Below are 11,471 nucleotides of genomic sequence, written 5' to 3'. Positions count from 1 at the left end.
TTAATGTTTTCTTTAACTGATGAATCTATTTCCTCTATTGTATCTTCAGAATTTGAGATCCTCTCTTCCATCTATTGTATTCTGCTGTTCATGCTTGCGTTTGTAGTTCCTGATTGTAGTCTCATGATTATTGTTTCTATAATTCCCTCAGCTTGTATTTTCTTTATTGTTTCTATTTCAGTTTTCACATTTTGATTAGTTTCTTTCATATGTTTGGTTTCTTTTTCTTGGTTTCCTTTAAGGGATTATCTGATGTCTTTCAATTTTTTGTTTGTCTTTTTCTTCATTTCTTAAAGGGAATTTATTGTTTCTTATTTAAGAGTTTCAAACATTCTCTTGAAGTTATTTTTAGGTCATTTTCTTCTGTTTCATCTATATTTGGTTGTTCAGATTTTGCTGTTGTGGGGTTTTTAGGTTTTACTGGTGTTGTGTTGCTCTTTGTGGTGTTGCATATGTTCTTACCTTTTCTATTCATATTCCTCTAATAGGTGTGGCTGGGCTGTCTGAGATTCTGTTGAACATTCTTCTAGGTGAAAGTGAATCCATAGCTCAGATAGTTGCTCCACCTGGTACAGTCAGTTCTACAGTTCTGGTTACTCCATTGGTTAGTCTGTTTTCCTGGAGATAGCTCAGCACTCCTGTGCTTTGCTCTGCTCCCTTGGAGTTTGCTGTCCCAGGCTTGCTTACTTTGGTCTAGGTTACTGGCTTTGACCTGTTTCTGTAAATCTTGGTCTGGATTCCCTCCTGTAGACATCCTTGGCTTAGAGTTGGTCCTACAAAGGTTTCTGGCTCCAGTCTACTGCCTCAGAGTTCCCAGGCTCAGGTGTACCCAGAACCACCAAGGACCTGGCTCATGCTTACTCCCTCAGAGGCCCCAGACTCATGCTTGGACCCGCAGAGTTTCCAGGTTCCTGCCTATTCCCTTTGTTGCCCCAGAGCAATGACTGAACCCACAGTGGTCCTGGCTGAGACATAATCACCTGAGGTCCCAGACTTAGGCCTGGCCCAGCAAAGATCTCTGGTTCCTTCTTATTCCTTTAGAGGTTCCATATTTATGCCCAGACTGGCAGATGTCCTGGCTCAGGCCTGATTTTTGAAGGTTTTTTTAGGTCTTATATAGATCCATGCCAGTAGAAGACTGAATTTTCATTTCCTGGGCACCCAGACCCAAATAATGACACAGAAACTCTATTAATTACAACACTGTTTGGCCAATGACTCAGGCATATTCATGGCTTGCTTTTATATCTTAAATTAACACATTTCTATTAAGCTATGTATCACCACGAGACTATGGTTTACTAGTAATTTTCTGGTATGTTTCTGCTTGATGGCTACATGGCATCTCCTCAACTCTGTCTACTCTCTCTAAAGCTCTGTTCCAATTTTGCACCTGGCCTTACTCTGCTAAACCGTTGGCCAAAATAGCTTTATTCATCAACCAATAAAAGTAACACATATGCAGATGGGCATTCCACATCATCTCTTGGTATAAAAATATCTCTGTTTGGAAAAAGGCACTGGAAGTTCATTCATGGAAAAAAAAGTTCTACTCTGCTTGGGCCTCACAATCTGGAACTCTAACTGATTGATATAGGGCTTCCCCAGTCAGGTTCTACTTGGTGCTGTGTTGTGGAATATTATTTTAAGATGTGTTAGATTTGTTTATGCTGTGAAACATTTGATTTAATAATGCAAAAATATATTGTATTCTTTTATGTTTCATTTGTTTAACTCTGTGAAGCTGTGATACTTTTCCTGTTTAAAATACCTGATTGGCCTAATAAAGAGCTGAATGGACATTAGCAAGATAAGAGAAAGGATAGGTGGTTTTCCAGGCAAAGAGAATAAATAGGAGAAAAAAAAAAGGTCAAGGAATGAGAGGAGGAGGCAACCAGCCACATAGCTGGCCATGGAGTAAGAGTGAAAGTAAGATATACAGAAGAAAGAAAAGAAAAAAAGGCCAGAGACAAAAGGTACATGGGATAAGTTAAGTTAAGAAAAGATGCCTAGCAGCAAGCCAAACTAAGACCAGGCATTCATAAGAAAAGATAAAGCTCTGTGTCGATTTATTTGGGAGTTGGTTGGTGGAACCCTCCAAGTTTAAAGAGTAATAAAATAGCCAACAGCACCGGGTTAATTTTTTTAATCTATCTGGTTCTTCTCTGCCTTGCTTGCTACATGCTTCAGAAGCTTGCTTTTTGGAAACTGAAGGTACAGCCATCATGTTCTTTTTTGCTTCTCTGTAGGTCTATCATGGGTTTGACCAGTCAAAGCTAGGTTAAGCTTGAAAATTGTATATATACCCATTTCCTAGATTTCTTCTCTGTTTTGCTTTGCATAAAGTCAGTTATGAAGTTAACTTAACACCAATGGCATTCTACTGACTCTGGTAACTTACAGTTTTGAGGTGACATAGTGAAGTGTGTGTCTCTTTATCTCATAAGGAGTGAAGAGTGGGAGGCCCATCATCAGTAAGCACAAGGTTCCAACCACATTCACCTGTGGTCCTTCTACAGTCAATCAACAATGAGTACAAGAGTCCAACCAAACTTGCTCATGTTTCTCCATACTTTAAAAAATAAATTTATTAATAGAAATAGGATTTTTTAAAGTGGAATTCTTTTTATGTTGCCATTTTGTGTGTATGGCTATGTCCATTCATGTGTGTAAAATGTATGTGTGCCATGACACATGTGTGGTCAAAGGTAAACTTGGCATGTGGATTCTTGTCTTCCACCTTGTTTGAGTTAGTGCCTATGTGTCATTTTACTGCTTCATAGAATTTGGGGGGCTTCCTTTGTTTCTGCCTCTCATCTCTGTAGAAATTCTGGGATTATAAATAGTCAGCTATGCTTTTGACTTCTATGGGGGTTCTATAGATTCAGTTTTGGGTTGCTTTCATAGACGTGCCTTTATTCCCTCTAATCTGTCTCCCAAGACTGCATGTTCCTATTTTACAAACTATGGTATTTGATCCTTAATGTGCGATGTCCTTCTATATATGTGTTGCTTTTATTTGTTGATGAATAAAGCTGTTTTAGCCACTGACTTAGCATAGCAAAGCCAGGTGGGAAATGTGAACAGAGATAGAGAGTTAGAGAGTAGGCAGAGTCAATGAGGTGCCATGTAGCTGCCAAAGAAGAAAGATGCCAGAACATTACTGGTAACTCACAGTCTCATGGTGATACACAGATTAATAGAAATATGTTAATTTAATATGTAAAAGATGGCTAGGAATATGCCTGAGTGATTGGCTGAATGGTTGTATAATTAATGTGGTTTCTGTGTGTTTCTTTGGGACTGAATGAGTGTGGAACTGGGAAGGACAGGAACTTCTGTCAATGGGTAGCTTTATACATATGAGGAGTTTCTGAAGGACTGCTGAAAATCACATGTCCTCAAAGGATATAGGAATCCTTTCATCCAGATGACCTGTCCTGTTCTCTATGAGGGAATTCTGTTCATTTTAATGTTTTTCTCTGCCCATGTTCTTTTTATTCTTCAAATATTGCACATGTTCCTGGAAACCTGATGTCCTTGGCTGCACACACACTAAGAAGTCACCATATCTCCCATATTCCAGAGACCAAGTGCCTTTGAGTTCTTTTCTCTACTCTACCTCCCTTCTTTAGTACCTTCCAGAAGCTGGTCTATGGATTCTCATAACATAAAAATGTTGCTTTACTTGAAAATAAGTGTATGATCCTAAAACATTTTTTGTCATGCAATTAAATACAGACATTATTAAAAATAGTTCTATCTGTTTTCTATGACTAAGTATGAATGTCCAGTTTTGAAGACTTTTGAATTATTTTTCCCTAAACAATGAAAAGGACAAACAGACAGATGGAGGAGGTAGTTAGGAAAACTAGTCTAATTTTAGAAGTGCTCACATAGATGCTAACCCCTCTCTGGCACACAGAGGACTTCAGAAGCCTCTATTTCCATTATTAAAAATCTAGTATTCTCTTATATGCTGGGTCTAAAGCACACAGCAAACTGTCAAGGCTCGGAGATCTTCAGGTCAAACTTGGCTTTATGCTCTGAAGACTTCCACAAAAGAATGAGCCTACAATACAGCTGAAGTTGCAATTTACTTTCAAGCTAGAAATAAAAATGTATGCAAAGTTTAAAATATAGAGCACTGGACCTAACTTACTGTTGCCTCATATTGATATCAAGCTCCTTTAGGTACTCCCCTTCATATCAAGTTGAAGGTATATGGCTGAACATTGGTGCATAGTACATTTCACTGCACTGAATCATACTTTCTCCCTGCCTTCAATAGAATTTCCAAACTCCTTCCAATAAAAACATGTGACTCGATCTTAGTTACTTTTACATTGCTAGAAAGGCATCATAACCAAGACAACTTAGAAAAGAAAGCATTGAATTGAGGGCCTGCATACAGTTTTGGTGGTTGACTCCAAGCCCAATAAGGTGGGAAGGATCACAGCAAGTGAGCAGGCATGGCACTGGGCAGTAGCTGAAAGCTTGCATCTTATCTACAAACAATAGGCAGAGAAGGGGTTTGGCTTTTGTAAGTGCAAAGCACACCTCCAGTGACACACTTTTTCCAATAAGTCCACGCCTGCTAATCCTTCCCAAAATAGTTCTATCAACTAGGGACAAAGCATATGGTGGCCATTGTGATTCAAACTCCCTCATAAAATAATAAACTTTAACTATAAGACAACAACTACTATGTTGTTGATTTGTTGAAAGTTTAATAACTGGATTATCGCTGAGACTATCAGTAAGTAGAACATCTCTGTAGATCACAGTTGAGATTTTACTAGAATATGAAAACACGGTAATGTGTCTCCCCCAGAGAGTTGGGCGTCTCTTGTCTGCAGTAATTGTTTTTCGTGGAGTTCTATATGTTGATGTCCTGTGTCTGCATTGCCAGTTTCAGTCCAGTAAGTAGAAGCCACAGCTTTTTAATTTGTTTAATTTATTTTCACGGCCAGGAATAGTAGAGGCAGAGGTAAAATGGGGAGTCACCAAAGAAACAAAAAGTGAGCATCTTGGGATTCTAATGACAAATTATGCAAACATTTCCAGAAAGAGCAAAGCACAGTAGCTCAGATAGCTGCTCACAATTACCCCTGACAAAAAGTGGAATTGTTCCAGGTTGTGATTCTTCTATTTGTTTCTCTGTGGGTGTCCCTGATTGGGAAGTCTCTGGGAACTAGTGTAGGATCAGCTGGAATAAAAGAGTGTATGAGAAGAAGCTGGGAAAAGGGCAGAGTAAGACAAGTGTTGATGTTCTAAGTATTTCTCTTGCTAAACAAGAGGATGGCTTTATAGAAAGATAAACTTTAATTATACCTATGTATGATTCCACTGCATCGTTGATTTATTGATAGCTTAATAACTAGATTATCTGTAGTGCTCAGACTTTTGCAGTTCTTTAGCATTATGTTGGGTATTTCAAAGCCAGGAGGCATTGCAAATAATGCCCCAGTCGACCTAGATGAAGCAGCTGGCTGCTAATTCCCTTTTGGTACTTTGGACTCCAAATAAGGAGCATGAAGGTTGGCCTACATGACTTAGGAGTAAATGGAAACATGGTGAATTTTGCATTGTTTTTGCTATTGTTACTTCATTATTCAACGATAACACAATAATTGGCTCAAGGATGTTATAGAACCACATGGATCCATAGAACTGGTTGATCTAACCATGTGAAAACCTCTGGAGGCTTGCCTCTGTGTCCCACGAGATCACAACTGGTTTCCAGCCTGTCTTTTCAATTCTGGCCCAGCTTTGTTGTTTTCCACTCCAGAACCTAGTGTGGTTTTTGTAAATCTGAGAGTCAGATGAATAGGGAAGAGAGCACTAAGGCTTCTCATTTGTGTGCGCAGCATCTGCTGTAGGTAGAGGAGGGCATAGTTAAAAGTGCCTTAATATACAAACAGTGCTCATTATGGAGTCCAGTGCCCAGATGGTGGCTAAAAATGAGATCCCAAGGCTCTACCCCCAGGCTAGGACCTGCAGACCAACTGCACCTCTTGGCTTATACACACCAAGTTTATAGAAAAGCAATGCTGACAATACTTTCTTTAATTAATAGACCAACGTGCAGGACAATAGAGACCATTGTTCTGTAATATTTGTCAAGCCTGATTTGGTGTTTGGCATGATATGCTTGGGTTAAAGTCTTCTGGAAAAGCACTGAAGTGACCAAGCCAGAACCCACTGTTTTTCTTTGGACCTAACAAAATAGAATTGCAGACTTTGACTGTGATTCCAGCAGCATGGTAGGGCTTCAGGACATCCCTAGAGCTGTCTGAAGGCTAACTCCAGAGTCTCCAGACTGCTACTCAGCAGGGCTCTTGCGAGGCCAGGCTAGGAATGGAGGAGGCTCCAACTGGAATACCAGGGAACTGAGCCATTAATTAGGTTCTATCACTAAAGCACAACAGCTTGCACATTGTATAGAGACTCCTGGAAGATGGAGGCAGGATTCTCTTTCAGAAATACAGCTGCAAAAATTTAGCCAGCGCCAAACTTTTAGGATCTCTGTGTCACATGTATATTACTTTTTTTTTTTGATGTTCATACGTCTCTTCTTCACAAATGTTATTGTCTATGGCCAAAAATCTCTCAGATGAAAATTGAGAAAAAAAGCTATGAATACTATCAAAATTAATAAAGATTCAGTTTGAAAAAGAAACATCTTGAGAAAGAGAAATGACAGCCCATCCACAGAGGTGACAACCATACAGGTAGGAAGAAAACCTCATAAGGGTTGGGGCAGGGTTCTGTTGTCTTTACAGGAAAATGGATATCTAGATGCCTAAAGATAAAAAAGATAGCTATCCGGAAAGAATCAACAAGCAAAGAGAAACCTGCTTTATGATGCCTTATTATCTGCATCGTAAAATTTAATTATTTGGACACATATACACCTCTGCTTAAAAAGAGCTGGCTTTGGAGTTGGACAATGGTTATCCTTCTCTAAATCCAAGAATGTTGTTAAAAGAAAAATTCAAAATTTCTGCCTCATGTTAGGAGTCATCTGGTATGGGACAGAAAGAAGACAGATTTTAAGAGAATATTTTCCTTTTCTCCATGCCCATTTTGTTTATATGGTATCTTTCATTGAATAGTGTTTAAGTTTTCCACAATGAACAGTAGATTTTCCCGCAGTAATCCTTGAAGCTTCCAGGAAGAAAATGCAGCCCCAACAAAGTTTGTCCTCACAGTTGGAGACACCATTTAGGGGTTATGTATTACTTGCATAGTGTTGGGGGTTGGGGTGAAAATTGTGTAATCTTAGATAACTCAAAAAAGGAAAAGATTGAATGGGATAATAGAAAATTTTATGTAAATTTATTCACACTAATAATAATAGTGAGTAATAAAGTAAATAATTATGGACAGTTTACACTGGTATAGTTTCTTGTATATTGATACAAGTTCAAATTATATTTGTTATTTCTGTTTACAATAGTTGTACACCTATGCAAAAATATTTTGTCATATTGTATGCATTCATGTTTCTACCTCTGTTTAAGACATTTTGTATATCGATGCAGTTTTAGAATATATTTATCATATTGCATTATATATTTCTACCTCTGATTAAGGTATTTATACACTGTTTACATTTTGATGTCATGTCCCCCTTTCCTTCACAGTTGTATAAAGATTGTTTAATATTCTGATATGAAGTCTTAATCTTTAAATTATATAGGTATTAAGTATTATTGGTCAATAGTCATTCATGTTTATTATACTTTTAGTCAGACTGTTTAGGTTCTTTAGATACATAGCAATTGTATTCCTCATATAATGGTAACCTTCAACCACTTCAAAGATCTGTAGAACATGGCATTTAAATAACTTAGGATTTTGTTGATGTGAGACATAATTGCTCCTGGCATTAACTCTAGCCAGACATGAGTTCTTTTTAATACATGGAGTCAAACCTGTTATGTTTTTTAACTGCTCAGATACCCTCTTTCTGGCTTAATAGAAATTCTACTTATCTTTCTTCCTGCTAATTCTGATTTGTCTAAATGTTCCAAAACTGACCTGGTCTAAAAAAAAGTAAGAAAAGGAAAAAAGAAAGCCAATTCCTGATATCTATAATTCTTTTTAAGTAAAATCAAGACATCTGCTAAAAGGAAAGGGCTGTTTTTCCCAGACCATGAGGGGCAGGTTTTAAACACCTTTCCTGAGGTTAAGAGGTGCTTTTACATTTGATTTTTATCAGAATAGCCAAGCTACTCTTCCAGGAACAACAATGGAATCTTTCCCAAAGAGGCAAAAGGTTGACATGATTGATCTAAAATTCTCCCTGCTCAGGTGTTACGTTAACACAAATGTAAACATAAAATTCTGCCTTAAGTTTGCCCCTCTCAGTGTGTCCTCTGTTTTGAGGGATGACAATTTGGTCATTATTACTGAGACTGAGATCTGGGAGTCAGATCCACATATTTCTCTTTTTATTTCTACATTCCATTTGAGCAAGCCTTGCACACCTCCTTCTAAAAGCCAGTTGATTTTGTTCACTTTCTTCCATTATGTGACATTAATTTTGACTGTCAACATAAGAGGATCTAGAATCACTTGGGAGACAAGCCTCTGGGCACATTTGTTGGGGGATGAAGATTAGGTCATCCTCTGAGCATGCCTGTGGGGGAGTGTTTATCTTGATAAGGTTGAAGTAGAAAGGTCAACCATAAATGTGGGTGGCACCATTCCCTGGGCTGAGAGCTCCTGGACTCCAGAAAAGGGAGCGAGCAAGCTGAATGCCAGCATCCATTGCTCTTTGCTTCCTGACTAGAAGTGCAACTTGATCAGCTACTTCAAGTCCCTGCAATTATACTTTTTCATCATGATAGCCTGCAACCTGGAATTGTGAAACGAGATAAACTCTTCCTTTTGTAAGTTGCTTTTATTGGGTGTTTTTATTACAACAACAGGAAAAGTAACTGAGACATATTTTGACACCATTAATTTCTTAATGACTCCTCTGAATTTCTCATTAACTTGTCTAATCTCCTGTCCACAGTTTTGCCTCTTAGCAATGCTTGTAGGATCATGTAATATTGACATAAATGATCAATGACTTGTCATCTTTAAACAAAATTTCAGCCTTCCCAGCATCTTTCTTAATTCTCCAGCCTCATTTCTCATCATTTTTATTGTCACCATCTTTGTCTTATGCCCAAAGCTTTGCACTTGTGGGGTTCCAGGGTCTTTCTAACTTCTGGGCATGTGGTGTCTCAATTCCACTTTTGTATTATGGATCCAACCTCACAGAGAAATACACACCATTGTGTGTATTCTGAAATTCACTGTGTGTATAACTCAAATACCACATTGTTGGTAATACCAAGCCAGGCTTCAGCATCCCCTCTGAATGTCTCTGTCTTGGTTTGATTTCTTCATGCTGTGCTGAAACAAATGCAAGTTGGGGTAGGAAAGTTTATTTCACCTTACAACTCTCACCTCACAATCTATTATTGAGAGAAGTCACGGCAGGAGCTCTGAGAAAAGTCAGGCAAGAACCTGAAAGTAGAAGCTGGACTATGGATGACTGCGGCTTACTGGTTCACTCTCTCTGGCTTGCTCAGCCTGCCCACCTTCTGATGGATAGGACCATGGACAGGGCCTCCATGTGGCCATTGATGACATTCTGGTATCAATCACACCGAATGCAACTAACTGCTCTTCAGATTGTCTTTCCTGTCAAGACACCAATATTCATGGCAATCATCTGTCTCTATTACATGTTTTTTATGTTCCAGAGCTCAGAACAATGCCTAGTACAATAAATTCATTTTTATTTAAATAACAAATACATGACTTTGTCTTAGAAGGCAGGGGTGGGTCTATGGGAGAGACAGCATTCAGAGGTGTGAAATTTTCTTAATTCTTGAAATTTATTTACTTGTTCATTTTGAGGAAAACATCACAGGCTGGCCTCAAGCTTACTAAGCAGCATGTAGCTGAAGATAACCTAGAACTCCCAATCCTCCTGCTTTTACTTCCTGAGTGCTGGGATGACAGGTGTGTGCCAACTCGATTACTGTACGTGCTGCTTGGGATGGAACTCAGGACTTCTTTTTTGTTTTATTAGGATGACAGCCTCCTAACTGATGCTTGGCCTCAGTCCAATCTAGCATTATTGATTTTGTTGTTTTCTGTCTGTTTTTAAGTTACACATATATGTATGTTTTGTTTGTATGTGTGTCTGTGCATCATATGTATACCTGCTGCTGGCAGAGGTCAGAAGAGGGTGTTGGAGTCCCTGAAAGTGGAGTTACATACAGTTGTGAACTGACATGTGGGTTTTGGGAGCTAACCCTGGGTCTTCAGACAGAGCAGAAAATGCTCTTAGCCACTGAGCTCAGCTGCTTGCTTTATTTGTATATAAGGTTGTACATTATTTTTCTACCTTAAATGAGTGAACATACCTCTCTCAAATGAGAGAAATAGCTAGCATACACCCACAACTGAAGGAATATGATCCTTTGGCAGGGGTTGGGGCAGAGAACTTGGCTTTAGGATTAAGTCCTCAGCTAAGGCAGTTAGCTCTCATATTTTCTATCTGTGACTAACCACAACAGGAAAGGTGTGAATGCTACATAGATACTTCCAATAGAAAACAGTGAAATGCGTTTGAAGTCTCATGGGCGAGATGACTGAGAAGGCTAGCTGAATTTCCTGTCCTCTCAATGTGAATAGTGCTTCCAGAGATAAAGTTCTGCAGCTGGAATAATGCTTCAAGCTGATAACAAAGAGTGTCTGAGTGAAGGACAGTCCCCACCCCTCTGCACTGCCCCCAGTCACTCAGGAAGCTGCTTATCTAGACTGGAGCTAGTTCGAGTGGACACAGGCTTTTGTGTTGGTTTCCCCCACTTAAAAATGCATTTAGAAAACTACTCAGTTCCTGTAAAGCAAATACGCATCCATTTGCTGCAGCGCATTTTAAAAATGGCAAATCATAAACTTCTGACCTCAAGAGATATTCAATAAATCATTAAAACAAGCCACTTGTAGGCCAGCTCTGCCTGATTTTCTCACAGGCCAAGTTTATTAGGCGCATTTAGACTCTCACCCACTGCTTGAATCTCACGCACTATAGCAGTTCCTGCCAAATGTGAGCTTCTGAAGTGGGCTAATACCATTCTATTTTGGTGCCAAATATATTATTTATGTGTTGATTTGCTAAGCTGGAGGGAGGGGAACCCAAACTGCTGGCTTTTCCACAGCTTATGGTGACACTTGTTCATTCGCAGACTGGCACACCAGTAAGAACACACTTGTTCCAGAGGAACCAGGCAGGACTGGATTGTTTTTGTCTTGGAACTCAGGGAATAGGTTAACAGAACCAAGGTGTCACCCTTAGGTTGGTCGTATTTGGAGAGATGAAATGTGAGGATAAATATTTTATTTTACTTTTGGCTATGGTTTTCAAATTTTAGTTACTTGAAGTAGAAATAACAATT

The sequence above is a fragment of the Microtus ochrogaster genome, chromosome 1 (genome assembly GCF_000317375.1).
Source record: "Microtus ochrogaster isolate Prairie Vole_2 chromosome 1, MicOch1.0, whole genome shotgun sequence".
NCBI lineage: Eukaryota > Metazoa > Chordata > Mammalia > Rodentia > Cricetidae > Microtus > Microtus ochrogaster.
Note: the sequence above shows the minus strand (reverse complement) of the source record.